The following is a 22746-nucleotide window of genomic DNA, read 5'->3' as shown; positions in this document are numbered from 1 at the left end:
ATAAAGTCCAAGGACCACAAGGACATGCTCAAAAATCTACTAGATGAAAATGATAGATTGAAACTGAGAGCCGAAACTATACAAAAATTTGACTCATTGAATGCCAACTTAACTTCAGAAAACAAAATTGATTTTGGAAATACATCTGAACTTAATGAGGATGATGATATGAGTGATTTTTTTGTAGAAGATTTGGTAGACTGTTCTGAATTAGCCAAAAATGATCCTAAGTCCAGTAAGAACCTTATTTCTGAAAACTCTGTTGAGTTTGCTCGTCTTCTACCGACAAGTCCAAAGTTCTTAAAGCTAAAGTTGTTGTGTACCAAAAGGTTCAGACTACCCCAAACCAAGTCTACACTGTGCCAGGAGTCACTCCACAACAAACTTCAGAGTTAACCGCGATGGTAGAAGAAGACAATGCTGGTGGATGTGATGAATTCTTTTGGTTGGCCCCAATCGACAACGCAGACGAGACGAAGGGTCTTTCTCAGAAAACCTCATGGAGAGTGAAAGGTAGATATATACTTGAACCACTAAATGAGCCTACAAAGTACGATGTGCCGAGCACAAGTGGAACTAAACCATCTGTGGATGAACCGATGCAAAACACGAGTGATACTTCTTCAACAAAGAGTGAATGATGTGCTCATGATTCTAAAAGAAAGGCCAACATTCATAGAAATCCAAAACAGGTGGCTGAACGAAAGCATCAACGAAACGTAAGATACAAGAAGAATCTCTCCGAAAGAAAGCGATTTTGGAACTCTCAGAATCCTGATTTTGTATGGATTGAAAGGAAGTCTAAATTGGAAGAAAACTCAAGGAACCAGAAGCACAGTTACGATAGGAACCGAAAAGAAAGTTTCGGTCCTTCAACAGATAGGAACCGAAAGGGTAGTTTCGGTCCCTCGACTGAATACAACAGAAAGAGCAGTTTCAGTCCATCACCCATCAACAACCGAAAGGGTGGTTTCGGTTTACCTTCCAACTACAACCGAAAGGAGAGTTTCGGTCCCTCATCCTTGAACAACCGAAAGGGGAGTTTCGGTCCCTCATCCAACTCAAACCGAAAGGGCAGTTTCGGTCCCTCATCCAATTCCAACCGAAAGAAAAGTTTCGGTCCTCAAGCCTACAAGTCTGATCACAAAAACCACGAGCCTAATGTCTCTCCTAATTCCAAATCTCTAAATACCAGTCCTTCTGTCAAAAACCCTAGTCATCCTAAGTCAACAAAAATTAAAGTTTTCACCATTAAAAGAAAAGATGAAAAAACTTTAATTAAATGCGCATATATGGTTGATATTTCTCTTACTATAACATGTCCTGTAAAAGGCTCACAAGGACCCAAGAAACTTTGGGTTCCTAAATCTGCTTAATCTTTTGCAGGTTATACGTGACGAGCAGTTTGATGAAGAATGGTACATTGATAGTGGTTGCTCATGTCACATGACAGGAAGGAAGGAGGAACTAAGGGATTTTCGCTCTCTCAAAGATGGCAGTATTCAAAAGTATGGCAACAACTCTTTTGGAACTATTAAAGGCTACAGAATGATCACTAATGGCGAATTCTCCATAAGGAAGGTAGCATACGTTGAAGGGCTCCAACACAATCTCATCAGTGTATCACAGCTGGTGGTTGGTACCGGGATAAAAGTATCTTTCGACGATGATGGCTCAGAAATTGTCGAGATGAAGTCAAGCAATGTTCTATTAAAATCCAAGCGAAATGGAGAAATGTATTCACTGAACCTCAATCCGATAAGAGGTAAACCAGCAATCTGTTTACTCACAAAGGCTCACTTCGATGAAAGTTGGTTATGGCATAGAAGACTCTCTCACCTGAACTTCAAGGACATCAACAAATTAGTTTTAGGTGATCATGTTCGAGGGCTGCCAGTTCTGAAATTCGATAAAGAACATCTTTGTGCAGCGTGTGAAATGGGAAAGCAGAGTTGGCAAAGCCATCCTTCAATAATCAACACTAAGGTAATAGAACCATTGGAGTTACTGCATATTGATCTATGTGGTCTATCATCTATCGAAAGCATTGGAGGAAACAAATATATTCTGGTTATAGTAGACGATTTCTCAAGGTTCACATGGACCTTCTTTCTCAAGCAAAAGTCTGAAGCTGCACCAAAGCCCAAGCTCTTCATTAAACAGATTGAAACGCAACTCAGAAAGGTTGTTCGTAATATAAGGAGTGATAATGGCCTGGAATTCAAAAACAAAGATTTTGAAAGTTTCTTGCTAAAAAGGGGACGACTCATAATTTCTCAGCCCCCTATACTCCACAACAAAATGACATTGTTGAAAGGAGAAATCGATCCATGTGTGAAGCTGCTCGCACCATGTTATGCTTCGCATCCCTGCCATTATACTTTTGGGCTGATGCAATTGCGGCTGATTGTTATACTCTGAATCGATCTTACTTGAATAAACGGTTCTCCATTACTCCTTATGAGAATCTGAACGATCAAAAACCAAACGTGAAATTCTTTCATGTGTTCGGTTCTAGATGCTTCATTTTCAACTCCAAAGAGAATCAAAACAAGTTCGATGCTAAGGCGGACGAAGGAATTTTCTTAGGCTACTCCCTGAACTCCAAGGCATATAGAGTTCTCAATAAATGCTCGAAGAAAATTGAAGAAACATACTATATCACTTTTGACGATAGTTATGTTAAGAAGTTAAGAGCAATCGAAGATGCATCCCAAGACATATTTCCAAAGAATGGTCAGGTCACTATCGCCATCTCGAATCTTTTTGACCAATTCATGCTCTTGTTTGATGAGCCTCAAAAATCAATTAACTCAGAATCAACTGTGAAAGACAACAAAGCTGACAATATGAAACAAGTTATAGATGATGTTGCTAGAAAAATGGCTGATGATCAATCCAAAGGAACCGAAAGTGCAGACGAAAGAGAACCTTCTGGTGACCATCCTACCGTCGAGGGTGAGGGTTCTTCTCCTCATCATGATCGAGGTTCTTCTTTCCAGGGGGAGGACTCATCGACAAATACATCAGCCTCCACTGAAATTCCAACCAATGAAGGAGGTACAAATGCTGGTCTTGAACATGAATCATTCTTCGAGGGGGAGAAAATAGTTAGTGAAGATGACAATTTGTCTGAACTCGAAGAAGAAATCAATGTTGAATTGGATCCCATCTATGATCCAATGTTTCCTCCACTTGTGAAATGGACCAAAGATCATCCCCAGACTCAAATCATTGGGGAATCCTCTGAAAAGGTATTGACTCGCTCTCAAATCAAAGCTAAACAGGTTGCTCTATTTTCAAAAGTCGAGTTTTGTATGTTCAATTCATTCGTGTCCAAAATTGAGCCAAAGACTGTTAATTCGACTCTTGATCATTCAGACTGGGTTCAAGCCATGCAGGATGAGCTAAATGAGTTTGAACGAAACAAGGTATGGCGTCTTATTCAACCATCAAAGGATGCTTCGGTTGTTGGTCTCAAATGGGTATTCAGAAATAAGATGGACAAAGAACAAAATATCATTCGTAATAAAGCAAGGTTGGTGGTAAAATGGTATTGTCAGGAAGAGGGAATTGATTATGAAGAAACCTTCGCTCCAGTGGCTTGATTGGAATATGTCCTTATCTTTCTAGCGTACGTTGCTCACAAGAACTTTGAAGTCTATCAGATGGACGTCAAATGTGCCTTCCTCAACGGTGAACTTGAGGAAACCGTATATGTTAAGCAACCGCCAAGATTTGTGAATGAGAAGTATCCTGATCATTGCTATATCCTCGAAAAAGCTGTCTATGGCCTGAAACAAGCTCCCAGAGCATCGTATGAAACTCTCACTCGTTTCTTAAAAATCTCTAAATTCAAACAAGTTTCGGTTGACTCAACCTTCTTTCGTAAGTGAGAAGGTAACCACCTTATAATAGTCCAAATTTACGTTGATGACATCACATTTGGTTCCACGAATCCTAGCTTAACAGCTAAATTCCGAAAGTTGATGGAAACTAAGTTTGAGATGAGCTCAATGGGTCCAACTAATTTCTTTCTTAGATTGAACATTAGACAGGGACCCGAAGCCATTTTTATTAATCAGGAAGCATATACCAAGACTTTGCTCACCAATTTTGGAATGACGGGAGACTCGAAAGTAAAAGTGCCAATGGCTTTTGGAACGAAACTCACACCATCATTGGAGAAACCAGTTGCTGATAAACGCTTTATCGACAGATGATCGGGTCTCTGGTGTATCTTACAGCCAGTAGACCTGATATCATGTTCTCTGTCTGTTATTGTGCTCGATTTCAAGCCAACCCACGAGAACCTCATCTTCAAGCAGTAAAGAACATCTTTCGCTATCTAAAGTGAACCTCATCTCTCGGTCTATGGTATCCAGCCAACTCCGGATTCTTCGTACAAGCATTTTCAGATGCCGATCTGGGTGGCTGTGGATTGGATCTTAAAAGCACCATAGGAGGATGTCAATTTCTGGATGGAAAATTAGTCAGTTGGAAATCAAAGAAACAAACTTGTGTTTCGTTATCCACTGCAGAAGCCGAATACATTGCGGCAGCATCCTGTACATCTCAAGTCGTATGGATACAGAGTCAACTCCGGGATTATGGCTTAAACATGATGAAAATCCCATTATACTGTGACTCTGAAAGCGCAATCAGAATTTGTCACAACCCAGTGCAACACTCGAAGACTAAACACATCGCACTGAGGTACCATTTCATCAAGGATCACGTCGAAGATGGCAACTTCGAAATTCACTTTGTCAGAACGACTGATCAACTGGCAGACATATTCACAAAGGCCTTACCTGAAGCAAGCTTCAATAAGATTTTACAAGGCCTAGGAATGATGCAAGCCGAGTCAGTACCGAAATCGCCTTCGCTCCCATAACGGTAACAAGCGAAATAGAGCGAACATATATGAACCGAAATGAACCGATCGTTCAGTCTATTTCAGGTTCGGTCCATTTCGGGTTTGGTCTATTTCGGGTGACGTTGGTCCATGAACCGAAATGAACCGAGCGTTCGGTCTATTTCGTGTTCGGTCCTTCCGATCTTGCTTATTTTTTAAAGGCGTTTCAAGTGTATTCTTTTGTATATCTTTTTTATTTACTTCTTTTCTACTAATAAAATCCCAAAAATATTTTTTTTTCTCGTTCAAGTGGTCAATTCTCACAAACATCCAAAAAAAATTTCTTTATTTTTTTAAATATTTCCATATTTCTAACGTTTTTATGTTTGTCTAAGTGTGATTCTCGTTGGCACATCTACGACAGGTAAAAGTTTTTTTTTCGTGAGTTAGGTGTCCCTAGAAGCATGTTGCTATATGTAGACTCAAGCCTCAACTGATTCTGAGTGTAGCCTTAATAACATGATCAACACCAATCATGTTTTCCTAATCCAGGATATCAAGTTCACTCTAATCATGAGCTACCTTACTCTACTCAAATTGAGTTTAGAGTTGTCTGCTTGGACCCTTTTACTTTAATAAGCAGAGGTACATCCGCTTCTTATACCATCTCCATCATCTTTCTCCATCTATTTCATTTCACCAATATAACCCCTAAGACTCTCCGTTTTAACCACTGAGGTTTATGGTTATGCAAAATCTGCGTTCATGATCTTAGTTTCATGTCACTATGTACTAAGTGAAAGCCAAAATTCAACACCACTAATGAATTGACGGTGAATTCTAAAATTCAAGATATTACTTGTTACCCAATGAAATCTCATTTTCTTTTTGTGTAATCTTTATGAGATTGCCTTTCACCAAGGTTTCTCTAACCCTAAAAGATTCAGTTTATTTTTTTTGAGATTTCTTAAATTCTCTCGTCGCTACAAAACATTTCTCACCTACTTGTTCAACAGATCACAATGATCTCACAAGTACTTCATTCTTTTGGTCTTATGTTAAATATCGAAATTATGAATTGAAGCGAAAGCCACCCACTTTAAGCTTTAAAAGATGCCTTTCAAAACTTCTCAACAAGTTATTGATCGTTATTTCATGGGAAACCAAGAAAGCACTTCAATGTCTCTCTTGACTTTGAAGGAAGTGATTTTTACCCAGAATCAACAGTTTAATGTCTAAATACGACATCACAAATAATCCCAAAATACTTGTTTTATTTCTTTATCTTTTACACCCTTTGCACGAAAATTTTTAATGTTCCAAAATTCTGAGTTTCATACAGATTATCAAGGCACAAACATTCAACCATCATCAGGTGAAACGATTGGGATAAAAAGGTCGCTGACTCATCAGAAATCCAAAAGGTTTGGCGATTTGAAAAAGTGATTTTATGAAAAGGCGTGAAAAGGGGGAAATGTTTTTCTCTCTCATGTGTCATCTTCGGCACGCCAACTGTTCACACATCAACTCAGGCACGATTTTAGAGATAATCCACGATTTCAGCCGGATTCTTCTCTCTCTTCCTTGTACGTATAAAAGGAATTGGAACGATAGTCTCTCAACCTTTATCACTTCCAAAAAGCTCTCAAAGAAACTCGGCTATTTTCTGCAACTGTTCATCGTCATTCTCAAGCTCCTATAATGGTAGAATCTTCATCTGTTCATGATACCTCAGTTCGTCAACCCTACTCACTATAAAACCCCAACAAAACCTAATCATTGATCTCACTCCCTTCGTTTATGAGCCGTACATACTGGATGTGGTTGAGTGTCTTTAATACTCTCCACTCGTCGATGCACTGACAAAGGTTAAAATTGTGCCTATGTCGTTCTTGTCACATGCCTACTCTACGACATTCTACGACAAGGAAAATGAACGTATCCACTTCGAGCTTCACGATAAGAAGGTCTCTATCTCCAAGAGTCGATTTTGTGCCCTAATCGGTCTTTCTCAAGATCCGTCTCTGGTAAGCCCTGATTCCATTACAACTGGCCAACTGTTTACGATGTTTTATCAGATGGGGTATACTAAAACCCTAACAACCGTCACCAAGTTCAAGAAGTCCTGCCTTCCTCCTCAATGGAATGGCCTTTTCACACTCTTATTCAAGGGTTTGTCTGAGCGAAGTGCTGGTTCTGACGGTGCTAGCAAGGCTTTCATGACCGTGTTGTATGGGTTGTATAGTGGGCTCATCCTTGACTATGGGTCCATTATTTGGAAGTAGTTGGTTCAAAGCCTACTCTCTTCATCCAAGCACTCGGATATTTCATGTGGGCGTTTCTGGACCATCATCACCAAGTGGGCAATGGATCGCAATCGTGTCCCAATTATGGCAGATTCCTTGCTTTCTTCCATCGCCACCTTTCATACGACGAAGATCATCGTCACTGATCCCACCAAATTCTCATACATCGACTCTATTCCTGAAACCATGCTCGGTTGTATCTCAGCATCAAACAATCTTCTTCAGCAGTACATAAAACGTGAATCCGTTGGTCCATGTGATCTTACTCCCACAATGCTTCGCTCCATTAAAGAGGTTGACAAACCAGCCAAAAGGGGCAAGAACCCTGAATCGCAGAAGGAAGGACCGGCAACAAAACCATCCAAGGGGCAGACCCCCAAGAAGAGGAAAACTGATAAAGCTGCTCCTTCTCAACCTCAACCCTAAAAGCAGAAGAATCCTGCTAGGAGACTTATTCTTCAATCCTCAAGCGATTCGGATTCAGAATACGTTCCTCCTAAGCAGAAGAACGCTCCATCTTCAGACTCTGAGAACGAAAGTTCTGATGAAGAGGCTTCGGGCTGAGGGGATACTCCACCTCGCTCCCCTACTCCAGAAATTCCGGTTCATTCTCTACCTCCTTCACCTCCTCCTGTTACAATTCCTGCTTCTATCCCTCCTATCTCTCAAACAACCACCTCTCAACCCTTCACCTCAATAGACATTCACACTCCCATTTTCACAGATACAACCACTACCACCACCACAAAACCTACATTCACTATTCCCAAACCACCTATAACCGAACCTACTTTTACAACCGAACCTCCTCTAACAACCGAACCTCTAGTAACAACCGAACCTCCAACTTCTTCAAAACCCTTATCTCCAACACCTTCTACAGAAACAACCCCGATTATGGGCGGTGAGGACTTGGAGTTCGACTCCACATACTTCAGTCCTTACCGAGTGCACAGTGAGGATGATGACGATGAGCTTCTAACCAAACGTCATCTCAAAGCGGTAAACAACAAGATGGAGCAACTGCTTTCCTCCTCTTCCTCAGGAGATTATTCAGACGCTGCATTAAAGGCCCTGTTCTCTTCCGTTGTTGCTGTACATTCAACCTCATTATCTGCTGCAGCCAAAGCTATTGAAGCCTCCACTTCCCAATGTCAACAGGCCTCTCGTGCTGTTGATGCTTCTACTAAGGAGTGCAAGGATGCGACCGCAAAAGTTGATAAACTAGTTTCCTTGTCCAACCGCAACAAGGGGGAGAGAAAGAGTTGAAGCAAGAGACGAATCAACCTCCTCCATCTAGCTCCAAGCCATCTGTTGAACCGAAGGGTAATGAAGCTTCGGTCAGTAACAAGGATAAGAAAAAGAAGAAGATTGGTGAAGACGATACAGACAACGAAGATGATGTCTATGTTGAAATTCCCAGGAAGACTGTCCCAAAGGTTAATTCTTCTGAAAAACAAACTGAAGAAATGTCTATGAAGCAGCGAGTTGAGCTAGAACTGAAGTGAAAGGAGGTGGAGCTCCTAGAAAAGAAAGAGTCCATGTTCCGTAAATGGACAAAAGATTCGCTTCAGAGGTGTGCAATTGATGAGCTAGCTGTTCTATGGCTCAAACCGATATTGTCATTTAGCCTTGACAACTCCAAGGATGCGCAGTTCGATATGCCAATCACTCGAAAGGCATTCATCTTCCACTGTTTCAACTCGACTGCTACCATTCCATCCCCAGACCCGAATGTAGGAAGGGATCTGTTAGAGTTTTACTTGGAGTTTGCTCAACCTCAATACCAGACTTGGAGCTCAAAGAAGATAAGCACCGTCAAGGTGATGAAGCCCTATTCAGCAGGGAAATTTATCAATGTCAAATTCAGGGTGACTAGAGGAACCGAAGGCTCAGTTCACCATTTTTCCCTTGCTGATCTATCGAACCTCAACCCCCATGACTGGATACTCCTCAACAACATTCTTTTGTCAAATCCTCAGGAGTATCAGCCTATTATCGATCATGTCAAGCGTATGCTTGTTTGCTACATACATGAGGTAGCGAAGATGGACCAGGAAATTGCATCTGCCATACACAAGCGACCAACGATCAAACCCATGGGCAGAGCTGACAATGTTAATTCCATGATCAAGGGGAAGATAGATTCCAAGTATCACACAGTAATGTTTCTCAGGGGCGAAGGTCAAAAGTGTATGTTCGCTCTTGTTGACAAACACCTTTTCTCGATGACTTGTCTCGAGCATATCTTGGAAATCATACAAAGGTGTGACCAGAACAGTGCTGCTGATAAAAAGCTATTCGTCGACATCCGGAGGTGGTACATTCTATTCCGATAGACTCTTCTCGCCATTATACCTAAACTGTTTAAAGTTATAAAGACGGTGAGACCTGCTCAGAAGAAATAATCTCTCGCCTCATTTGACGCAAAGGGGGAGATTGTTGAGTCTAGTGGATTGCGTCATGGGCTCAGTCCATAGCCTAGTTTAAACACCGATATTGGGCCCGTCCAGCCGTGTATTATTTAGTAATATGGTTTAGTATATAAGTTGCATGCATGCAGACTTAGAATAGATGGCTTTCATTGTTTTCGTTTTCATAGCTTGTAAACCCTAGCTCGCCTCTACAATGGAAGTTCTTCATCGAGCTCTGCTGAGGCGTGACTTAGTTTTGAATCATAAGCTCATATTTGATTCTGTTCTATGTTCGTTCTTATTTTATTCTTAAACTGTTAAGTTTTGTTTTATCGTACTTGTGAAAGATCTAAACGATCTAAGAGTTTTGAACTCATCAGAATAGAACAATAATTGTTTAGGGTTTAGTGTTTTCTGGTTCAAGAAGGCAGTCAAGGTTTCTAGTTTTATTCTTGGGTGCGACTATGAGGGAGGAATTCCACTTTGAATTCTACATGTCTGTTTAAGTAGAAAAAATAAAAACAAAGACTCTAAGGGTATTGGTTCTATATTTCCCGATGTCTTGTTTAAGTTGCATTATTTTTTTTTGAATTATGTAATCCTCTCATAGATTATAGGATTTTAATGTTTACGTCCATTATGCCTTTTTAGTGTGTTTGTGTCCCTATAATCCATCACATGGCTCATAAAAGTCAGATTTCACATTCCTCAAGTCTAGAATCTTCCATTTGGAGAAAAGCATATGCATCCCTTTCTCACTCGTATGTCCAAGTCATTGGTATAGAGTGGATGCACATGCTTCTTATATATTTCTTGCATCTTTATCTGAAACCTCAACCATGTACCTGTTTCTGACCTGTAGTGACACCCAATTTCCTATTTGTCACCTTCCCTTTGATTCAAAAATTAACAGGGTTAACCTCAACATCATGTTTACCTAATAATATCAACATTGTCTTCAGATATGGAATGTACTTGATTCTCTTCAAAGTCTAATTCATACCTAAAGTGGTACTGAGGACAACATCCCAAACACCCATGATCATATGGTACCCAAGGTTTTGTTAACTTCAAATTAAAACTTCCTACTACAGATCCTAATATTATGCATCATACCTCTGGAATGAATGACATGCAACGATGCACTAGAATCCGTTTTCACAGATTCTGCTGAGTTTTCAATGCAAATGAGAGCATCATCACCAAATATTGTTGCCACATTCACCTCCTTCTTTACTTTGTTTATTGATGGTTTTAGGCAGTGATTTGTGAAGTGATTATTTGCATTGCAATTCCAACAAGTTATATCTTTTGTTTTCTTCGACTGTCCTCTCTTCCTTGATTTAGCTATTTTTGTTTTACAGCCTCTTTAGACTATATTTCTTCTTTTGTCATTTATACATAAAAGACTACTTGATGTTTCTTTGACACTGGTGTGTATTCTAATATTAGTTTTATATTTATTAAAAATACTTATTCATAACTGTAAATAATTACACAAATAGGAAAGTATACCTATATGTATATAGTATAGCAATTGTGAAAACGGAATGTTGAAGACTTAGGGAACGAGTATTATTCCATAATAACATATTTACTACGAATTAACGTAGAAAATAATATTAAAATGTGGTTTTCTAATTTAAAGTTGACAAACTTCTAATATTAATTTTAAACAACGTAATGACAAACAAGTATTTAAACTAATCAAAATAGAGCTAATTATGTATGAAAACAAGATAATTAAGTTACTTCCATTTGGACTCGATTCACCTCTCTACTATGGTTGATTTCTCTAATAGTGAAATCGAATTAATTTTATATATATATATAGATTACGAATATGACTAGCATGATGGTTAGACTATTAATCCTTTCATTTTAATAGATTATTAAACGTAGTGATGAAGTGAACTGAATAACCTAAAAGATCAGTGTTAAGTTCAAATTATGAATGACTTAAATATTAAATTGACATCAATGATAATGAAAACTATTTTTTATATATGAACGATCATCACATATGCTCAGACATAAAAGTTACCAACTTCTCTGTTTAATCTCAGGTTTTGGTCAAACACTAGTCAAACAATCATTTTGTTCATAAAATCGTATGATTCACATATCTCAAGATAGAATGATTATCTAGCCTTAATATTACTCAGAAATAAACAGAAAATATGATTATTTTAACACATGAGGATATTTATCAAGCAAACATAATGAATAAAGAACTAGATTAAATCTGAAATTATTGAAATCAACATATCTTTTTGAGGTTCATCTATTTTAATTGAATGTAAAGGGGTTTTAGCCTATGATTAAAGCGGAAACAAAATTAAAAATGAAGTACACTTTGCTAAATGTGATGAAATCTAGTCCCTAAGGGTTTTTAAAGGCTCCTTAGTCATTAAACTTCATTCAAAGCTTGTTTCATACTCTAGAGGTTGAAACATTTTTTATTCACAGACTTTCCAAATACATGGATTTCCTGTCATGGTAAACTGATTATCGTTTCACGGTTTCAAGACCCTTTCACGTACCATCCAAGTATTATGTGTTGTACTTTATCCTAGTATATGTCGACCAGGTCTCTTCACCAATACCTATCCCTTCATCTTCCTCAAGCAGAATGATTTATATCGCGATTTCACTTTAATGCCATACTGAATAACCCAATTCGAAATCACCAATTATGTCTTGTCTCAAAACATATATTTGTTTCTAAACACCAAATTACTTCCCAAATTCTAAATGCTCACAATCCTAATAAATCCTCCACACTCATTTTGAACAATATTCATTTTTGCATTCCTTTGAAATATACCCTTTAACTACCCATTTGCTCCAAAAATTATTAACATGATCTCAAACAACACGACTAAAAAGAAATGAAGAGATACTAGACATCCTAAACCATAACTATTTATTGATTTCCTCCCTTTCTATTTTAGAAATCAGTTTTTTTTTTTTCTTATTTCATAACTTTATATACATATATATATATATATATATATATATATATTACTTTTCCTAGTTTTCCAAATGTGTTTTTTCGATATATTGACTTTCCACGCACACAATCATCAACTAAACTAACTTTAACTTCTACTTTTAATATAGTCCGTAACTTTCTAAGAAACTCATTTGAGTACTCGGAGTCTCAAAATTGACGAGTGAATTCCATGACTTTCGCTGAAACTCATATAACAAAATTCTTCCTAATAGGACCCAAGTAATTATATGTCAAGTGCATAGATATAATGTAAAAACCCCAAAATTCATGATAAAATTTTTAATTGAAAAACTATCAATGTCATTAATTAAGTTGTTTCAAAATGATGACAAGATATAATATCCAAAATATGAAAGTACAGTTACTGGAAATGAGAAAATCATAAGGGGAGGATGATATGCCACCACGTCATGCCCTTCCCTTTCGAACTATAAGTACCTGAAACCATAAATATTGCTTGTAGGCATAAACCTTAGTGAGTTCCCCAAAGTACCAAATATCAATCATACAACTGGGCTTAACCATGTGGTGTGTTTCAACCTGATACGCATATATGGGTCCAGCCCTTGGCCCTGTCCATTGGGTATATTTCATCCCTATCAACATATATGGGCCCTACCCTAGGGCCTCGCCCTGGGTTATCTTTCACCCTAATCATATAGTAGTGGGCCCCGCCTTGGGGTCTATTTCAACCCAAGCATGTTATTATGTGTCCCACCCTAGCATTTATTTCAACCCGAACTTGCAAACACATATATGTCAGATAATAGCTACCATCCTACATAACACAATAATGGACTACCATTGCTGCCTTCGACCTATGAATACAGTGAAAAAGCTCACCTCATAGATGATTAACAAGCTGAAACCACATGCTGCTCTGAAATCAACTCTACCAGTCACCTTCATAAATAACGGTGACCAAAACTCAGGCTAAAGCCCAAAGTACTCAAAATACCCCTAAGTCAAACTTGGTCAAAATCCCTGTCAAGGTCAAAAGTTAACCATGTCAAATCCACTAGACAAAACCCTGACATAGGGTCTCACGTGGTTACCACTTCTTGGTCATGTCGTGAGGGTCGACTAGGTCCGATCCCTGCAACTCGCTCCTGAATCAGATAATTTGACCATGAATTCTTCATGCATTGACCTCACAACGTGGGAAACATAGATTCATGTCTTGAGTTCCATGAACTAAACAATACACGATGTTAATCTTTTGTCACGTCGTGATGCCTGATATCTCACATCATGACTAAAGTCGAAAGACAAAAGTCAGGATTTTAAGTTCTTATTCATTATGCCATTGAATCCATCTCATCCAAAAGCCAAAGTGGACCCTTAAGGTCCATAAAAATGTTTGCTTTATGGTCATGATTACAACATGCATGACCCAACCCATTATAGGTCAAAAAGTGTAAAATATTCATCAGACTCTCATGCATGGCTCTTATACTTCACTAACTTCCATATCTAGACAATATGATGATCAAAGAACCCTTAGAATCCATAAAGTTGATAACTGTATGGATTTACTTCACTCAAGCATGCTTAACATGATGAAATAAGGACAAAAGTGTAGGTATATCCATAATATAAAATAAAGTTTGAATCTTTGGTACTTACAAATGTCCAACAACACTAAACGATGATGATGATGATGATGATGATGATGATGATAATGATGATGCTTTGCCACTCCACCTCTAAAACACTTCTTTCATCTTCTTCTCTCCTCCACCAAGATATAAAATGCACCAAAATGACTAAATGCTTCATGAATGATTGATATCAGGGTTTTTGTAGGCTTAGAGTGTGAGGGAGGCTGAGGGTAAACAACCATAGCCATCTCATCTAATAAATACTGAAAAATTAGGATTTTCGTCACCAGATCACTTTCACGCTGTGAGCAATAAGGGCTCACATCATGAGACTGAAGGATTGTGAGTCAACAAGTCAAACCTGGCTCATAACGTGAGAGGCATTACTCAAGTCATCAACACATCCAAATGCTAAAAAAAGCCTCGAAATCATGTACCTTCAGACTGAATGTTACAACTCTCCCCCACTTGAACCTTACTTTACCCTAGAAGTCTTTTGCCTCGAAAAAATTGGGTTAGTGCTCCCTCATCTAGGTCTCAGGTTCCTAAGCCCAATCAGAAGTTTTCTAGTGCTGCCACTATACCTTCACTAGATCCGCCACGTTATTGCGCAAGGTCTTCGTCTTTCTATCGAAAATTGCAATTGTTCTCTCCACATAACTCAGGTAATCATGAACCTGAATATCATTGAAAAAGTCAACTGCGGAATCTTCATCCACATACTCTCAAAGCTAAGACACATGGAAGGTGTTGAGGGATTGACTGGGCTCGTCAGGAAAATCCAGCAGGTATGCAACCTTGCCCACTCGGGCAGAAATCATGAGGGAACAATCAATATATGGCTCAGCTTCGCTCACTTCCAAAATAAGATGACACATTTCCAAGGTGACACCTTCAGAAGCACCAAGTCCCCAATCTAAAACTTGAGGATCAAACATCGCCGATCTGCATAACTCTTATGTCGGATTTGGGCCACTCACAACCTGTCGCGCACCTGCTAAATCAACTCACTAGTCTTGAGTACCACTTCAGTACTCCATATGACCAAATGCTCGACCTCCCCCAACAAATTATGGTCTTGCACCTCCTCATATATAACATCTCAAACGGTGGTCAGTCAATACTAGCATGATAACTACTGTAGGAGAACTGAGTCAGCAGAAGGTAAGTATCCGAACTCCCTCCGAAATCTACTACACATGCCTGGAGCATAACTTCGAACGTCTGAATCGCCCGCTCGCTCTGACCATTGGTTTGGCGATGGTTTGTTGTAGTAAAACGCAGTTGATTACGTTAAATCCTCATGAAACTTCCTCCAAAACTTGGAAGTGAAACAAACATACCGGTCTGAAACTACCAAAACTGGCACTATAACTTTCAAGATAGGATATATATTATTCAATATCACCTGACTCCTAACCACTATAGAGGACTTATCTTCATTTTCTTTAAATTCTTTTAGAGAAAGATGCCTCCGAAGAAGTCCATCCGAAAGAACAACAATCCACGGCCGCTGCTACCTCCTCAGTACGATCCTGCTGTGTTCCAAGCAGCAGTTACAGCCGTTGTGGCTACCGTAATGTCCAAGATTAACACAAGTGGCATAAGAGGGGCGGGCAGTGGTGCCAACCCTTCCAACCAGGGAGATAGCCAAGGACACCCAAGGGAGTGTTTCTACAAGAACTTCACTAACGCTAAACCTCGATCCTTTGATGGCACTGGAAGAGTCATTGCACTAACCCCTTGGTTCGACAAAACCGAATCAATACTCGAGATCTATGCGTGCCTCGAAACTAGGAAAGTGAAGTTTGCAGCATGCACCTTCATTGATAAAGCATTAACTTGATGGAACGGCCAAGTCAAATCACTGACTCTACCGATAGCTAATGCTATGAGTTGGAGCTCTAGAATCTAAAGATGAAGGGAAATATGTAAAAGCTAGAGAAAGAGCTCAAGAATCTAAAGATGAAGGGATCCAATATTGTTGCATACAATGCTAGGTTCAGTGGTCTTGCTCATTTATGTACCTGGATGGTCACCGCGGAGAGCAAAAAAGTAGAGAGATTCATATGGGGACTAACTCCCCCTACACAAGGAAATGTCTTAGCTGCCAACCCACTCACGTTTAATAGTGCCAAACAACTGGCACAGGCATTGATAGAACACAAGGATCTTCAAGATCCTGTGCCACCCGCTCACGAACCACCTATGGAGGGTGGTGGGAGGAAGAAGTTCTGGAACAAACAAAAGGGCCAATCCTCGCAAGATCCCTCCAAGAAACAGCAAACAATGGCAGTCCATGCTGCTACCATTCCTGCTGTTGTTCCCACTACCCAAGAACTTGCCAGTAGATATGTTGAACCCTCTCAAGGTGCGACAAATGTAACTTCCATCATCACGGACCTTTTTATGACATGCAATGCACCAACTATTGCAAAAAGGGGTAGACAATCGGTTTTGGCAAAGCACAAGTCCAACCAACCAATCAGGCTTCTGGAGCTGGAATAGGCCAAGCTTGGTATGGGTGTGGTGAAACTGGGCACTACAAGAGGAATTGCCTTAAATCAATGACTACAGGCAACACAGGGAAAGTGCTAGCAATGGGCCACGAGGAGGCAGTTACCGATCCCACCGTAGTTACAGGTACGTTCCTCCTTGACAACTATTCTGCATGCCTTCACTTTGATAGTGGTGCGGAGAGGAGTTTTGTTAGTCATGCATCTAAACACCTACTCAAACACAAATCCCAACCTCTAACTGAAACATTCACTATCGATATGGCTTATAGAAAGGAAGAGAGCACTAACGACGTATTCAGAGGAAGCACCCTCACTATAAACGGTTATTCCTTTCCAATCGACCTTATACTGATCTCCATAAAAAGCTTCGATGTCATCATCGGCATGGATTGGTTGAATCTGAATCGTGTTGATATTCATTGTTACGAAAAAGCCATTCGCCTCAATCTGCCAACTGGCGAATCCCTCGTTATCTATGGCGATAAACTCAACACGAACCTTTGCATCATTTCGTGCATCAAAGCTCAAAAATACATGTGAAAGGAGTGTCACATATTCCTGGAAGATGTATTCAATAAAAGATAAGAAGTTAAAGACCTCGAGAGGATCCTCGAAGTCTGGAACTTTCCTGATATCTTCCCTAAAGATCTTCCAGGAGTTCCTCCCGAACGGTAAGTTGAGTTCTGAATCGACTTAATTCCCAGAGCTAACCCCATAGCTAAATCCCATTATCATCTAGCACTGGCAGAAATGCATGAATTATCCAACTAGTTGAATGAACTACTCAACAAGGGATTCATTAGACCAAGATTCTCGCCCTAGGTAACATCGGTCTTGTTCGTGAAGAACAAGGATGGATCTTTCCGAATATGCATAGATTACCGAGAGCTAAACAAATTCACCATTAAGAATCGCAACCCTCTACCAAGAATCGACGACCTCTTCGTTCAACTTCAAGGAGCCAACTACTTTTCAAAGATAGACATGAGATCAGGGTACCCTCAATTATGATTCCAGGAGAGCGATGTTCCCAAGATAGCATTTTGGACTCGATAAGGTCACTATTAGTTTGTAGTGATGCCCTGTGGTCTAATCAACGCAAACGCCATATTCATGGACTTAATGAATCGAGTGTGCCATCCTTTACTAGACTAATTCAAGATAGTGTTCATAGATGATATACTCTTCTATTCACGAAGTGAGGATGAACATAGACAACGCTTGAGACAAGTGCTAGAAACATTGAGGACGGAGAAACTATACGTGAAATTCTCTAAGTGAGAGCTTTGGATAAGGAAGGTAACTTTCCTTGGTCATGTGGTCAGTAAGGAGGTTGTCACAAATGAAGCCCATAAAACTCGATACTCCGTTCACCCAGCTGTAGAAAAGATGAATCTGGATCTCAAGAAACTCTGTTGGTGGCCACACATGAAAGCTGAAATTGCTACCTACGCGGGCAAGTGCCTAACTTACACCAAGGTGAAGGTAGAATATTAGAAGCCCTCAGGGTTACTCCAACAACCATATATACCTTAGTGGAAGTGAGAATGAATTACAATGGACTTCATCACCAAATTGCCTAAAAGCCTGAGTGGCCATGACACTATTTGGGTAACCGTTGACAGACTGACCAAGTCCGCCGACTTCCTGCCAATTAAAGAAACATACAAATTAGAGAAACTGACTAGAACCTATATCCAAGAGATAGTACGACTGCATGGTGCTCCTATATCCATTATCTCGAATAGAGATAGTAGATTCACCTCGCGATTCTGGCAGTCACTTAAGAAGGATCTTCGAACTAAGTTGGACATGAGTATAGCTTACCATCCACAAACCAACAAGCAGAGTGAGAGAACCATTCAAACACTAGAAGGCATGCTGAGAGCATGTGTTATCGAATTTTGCAAGCCATGGGATACCTATTTTCTCATGGTCGAGTTTTCATATAGCAACAGCTATCACACTAGCATCAAGGCTGCTCCATTTGAAGCCCTCTATGGCCTTAAGTGTAGATCCCCTCTGTGTTGGGCTGAAGTAGCTAACATGTAGCTAGCTAAGGGACAGACGCCTAATAGCACTCTCACTGACCCAGAAATCATTCAAGAAACCACAGAAAAGATTGTACGAATCCGGGAACAACTAAAGGTCTCGAGGGATAGACAAAAGAGCTACGCAGATGGAAGACAAAAACCCTTCGATTTCCAGGTTGGTGACCACATTTTGTTGAAGGTCTCACCCTAGAAAGGCATGATACGCTTAGGAAAGCGTGGAAAGCTGAATCCAAGATAGATAAGTCCATTCGATAAGGCCATTCGAGATTCTTGCAAGGATCGGCCCTATAGCTTAAAAACTTTGTTTACCTCAAGAGCTTAGAAACATACATCTCGTCTTCGATGTGTCAAATCTTAAGAAGTGTCTATCCGACGAGACTCTTGTGTTTCTACTCGACAAAATCGAGATAAATGAGAGTCTTAACTTCGTGGAAGAAACAGTCGAAATCATGGATAGGAAGTCAAATGAATGAAACAAAGTTGCATCCTGATAGTGATGGTTCGCTGGAATGTCAAGCAGGGACCTGAATTCACTTGGGAGTAAGAAGACCAGATGTCAAGGCGATGAGGATTATCAGATTCACTTTTCCACCAGACATGTTTCGTTTTCTCAGTGCCTGTGACACAGCAAAAGAGATATGGGATAGGTTGAAAGAGTTATATTCCTCTAATGGTTCACAAACACCACGGTTTCTCTTGGAGTCAAGGTGGCCAAAAATTGCAAGCAAGGGCCTCTATTTATACTATAGGATGCTAGGGTTTCAGTCTAAACCCTAATGGACAGCTTAGCCACTAAGCAAACCATGGAACCTTCTGGAATAGGGCTTTTGGACGAAAATATGATGGGTCCCCATCATAATTTCGTTCCCCCTTAGTTAATTAGGATTCCCAGCCAAAAACTCAACTATCACACATTTGACATTTTATGCCCCTTTATTCGATTAATTTATTTTAGTCACCAAATTAATTCCTAATTAATTTATGACCAATATGAATTAAATAATATGATTTTTCCTTTAATATATTATTCTTATAATATATAAATAAATCATAATATCTTCTCTCTCTCTCCTAAATAACCTTGTCAAGTTGCTTTGGTGAAGGCAACCTAAAAGGACCATGCACAACCGGGTCAAGTACATACCAAATATAGTTACGGACTTAGACACTAATCTAACAGTCTCCCACATGGATAAGTCTAGTAACTATATCTCACATATGACATCAGGATCCGATTAGCAATCGTAGCTCTTACATGCTGCTGTCAACTCCGATCAATAACTTGTCCTTTAGATAAGGGATTGTATAATCCTCTGTTCTAGATATCATGCTTACAATACTTATTGTTCAGCACTTTGTTTCTCGATCTCTGATTCATTCAACATAGAACTTAGTTGAACACATCAAATTTGTTCTGACCGGGCCTGACACATAAGTCAAACCAAATCATCGAGTGGCCAAGATATCACCTTTATTCTATTATAATAAAAGGAACAGATTAACTTCGACTCATATGCATTTAATATTTACTAATTAAATCATGCACAACAATATGTTTTATAACATCAAGTTACTAATGCGTTTACACATCATCAATGGATAACCAACCAGAAAATAATAACCATATCTCTAAGTTTTAAGACTATAAGATATTATCGCTTTGCAATCACCCGAGGTAAAATACCATGAAGTGATACCAGCAAACGCGGGTTTATTCCAATGCTCAAATCATATTCATAAGAAATCATGAACTTTGCAGCAAACCTTTTCTATGCCCAAAACCTTTTATACAACCTACAAACAATTCATGACAGTCTTCACTCACACCTACTTCCAAAATATGAACGACTGTGGACTATTTGAATAATCTTATTATTCAGGAAGTAAAAACATGCAAAATTGAAACAATAGATAAATAACCAACACAAGATAGTATCTTTACTCATAAATAACACAACTTAATTTATTAATCAAAATGTCAAGTACAAAATATCTATTACAAGTTTCTTATCTATATAATCCAAACTTATATCATCCTTTAGCCCAATGCTCCTTGCGTGCTGCAAGTGTTTGACCCTACTCAGTCCCTTCTAAAGGAGATCTGTCGGGTTTTCTTCTGACAATACCCTCTTCACAACAAGGAGTCTCTGTTCTACCCGATGTCTGATAAAGTGGTACTTTCTATCGATATGTCGAGATCTACCATGATCTATCGGTTCCTTGGTTAAGGCAACCGCTCCTTCATTATCAAAGAAAATTTCCATCGGCTCCTTTATGGATGGCATAACTCCAAGGTCTCCATTCAATTTCTTCAACCATATAGCCTCTTTTGACGCTTCACTCGCCGCAATGTACTCTGATTCACATGTTGAATCAACTACGGTCTCCTACTTGGAACTTTTCCAAGTTACTGCTCCTCCATTTAGGGTAAAGACCCAGCCCGACTGCGATCGGTAACTATCCTTATCCGTCTGAAAACTAGTGTCACTATACCCTCATACCCTTAATTCATCACTCCCACCAAGGACTAGAAACCATTCCTTGGTCCTTCGTAGGTACTTAAGAATATTCTTAACTGCAATCCAATGAGCTCTGCCAAGATTCCCTTGATATCTACTGACCATCCTCAAAGCGAATGCCACATCAGGGCGAGTATAAGTCATAGTGTACATGATAGAGCCTACTGCGGAAGCATAAGGTACTTGGCTCATATCAGCTATCTCTGCCTCTATACTCAGGCTTTGAGTCTTACTCAGATTGGTATTGCTTTGGATTGGCAACTCCCCTTTCTTGGAATTTTCCATACTAAAACACTTTAGTACCTTATCCAAGTATGTATCCTGACTGAGTCCTATCAGTCTCTTTTCCCTATTTCTTACTATCCTTATTCCCAGAATATAAGCAGCCTCTTCGAGGTCCTTCATAGTGAAACATTTCCCAAGCCAGGACTTGACCTCCTACAAGGTTGGGACATCGTTTCCTATGAGTAGTATGTCATCAACATACAATACGAGGAAGCTCACTATACTCCCACTGGCTTTGCAACAAACTATTGTTATGTCTAAAAGCTTTTAGACAATCTACAAACAGATTCATGACAGTCTTCTTTCATATCTGCTTCCAACATATGAACGATAGTGGATCGTTTGAATAATCTTATTATTCAGGAAGTTAAAACATGCAAAACTGAAACAATAGATAAATAACAAACACAAGATAGTAACTTTACTCTTAAATAAAACACCTTTATTTATATCCAATGTCAAGTACAAATTATCTATTACACGTTTCCTATCTATCTAATCTAAACTCATATCATCCTTCAGCCCAATGCTCCTAGTGTGCTGCAAGTGCTTAACCCTGCTTAGTCCCTTTGTAAGGGGATCTGCTGGGTTATCTTATGGCGATACCCTCTTCACTATGAGGAGTCCCTCTTTTACCCGATGTCTAAAAAAATAGTATTTTCTGTCGATACGCCTGGATCTACTGTGATCCCTTGGTTCCTTGGTTAAGGCAACCGCTCCTTCATTATCACAGAAAATTTCCATGGGCTCCCTATGGATGGCACAACTCCAAGGTCTCCAATGAAGTTCTTCAAACATATTACCTCTTTTTACGCTTCACTTGCTGCAATGTACTCGGATTCACATGTTGAATCAGCCACAGTCTCTTGTTTCGAACTTTTCAAAGTTACCGCTCATCCGTTAAGGGTAAAGACACAGCCTGACTGCGAACGGTAATTATCCCGATCCGTCCAGAAACTAGCGTCACCGTACCCTCGTACCCATAAGTCATCACTCCCACCGAGGAATAGAAACCATTCCTTGGTCCTCCGAAGGTACTTAAGAATATTCTTAACTGCAGTCCAATGTGCTCTACCAGGGTTTCCCTGATATCTAATGACCATGCTCAAAGCGAAGGTCACATCAGGGCCAGTACAAGTCATATCATACATGATTGAGCCAACTGCGGAAGTGT

Source organism: Lactuca serriola, chromosome 4, assembly GCF_051521515.1.
Source record: "Lactuca serriola cultivar US96UC23 chromosome 4, Lser_US96UC23_V15, whole genome shotgun sequence".
In the NCBI taxonomy this organism is placed as follows: Eukaryota; Viridiplantae; Streptophyta; class Magnoliopsida; order Asterales; family Asteraceae; genus Lactuca; species Lactuca serriola.
The sequence above is the reverse complement of the archived record's forward strand: the minus strand, read 5'-3'. Positions refer to the sequence as shown.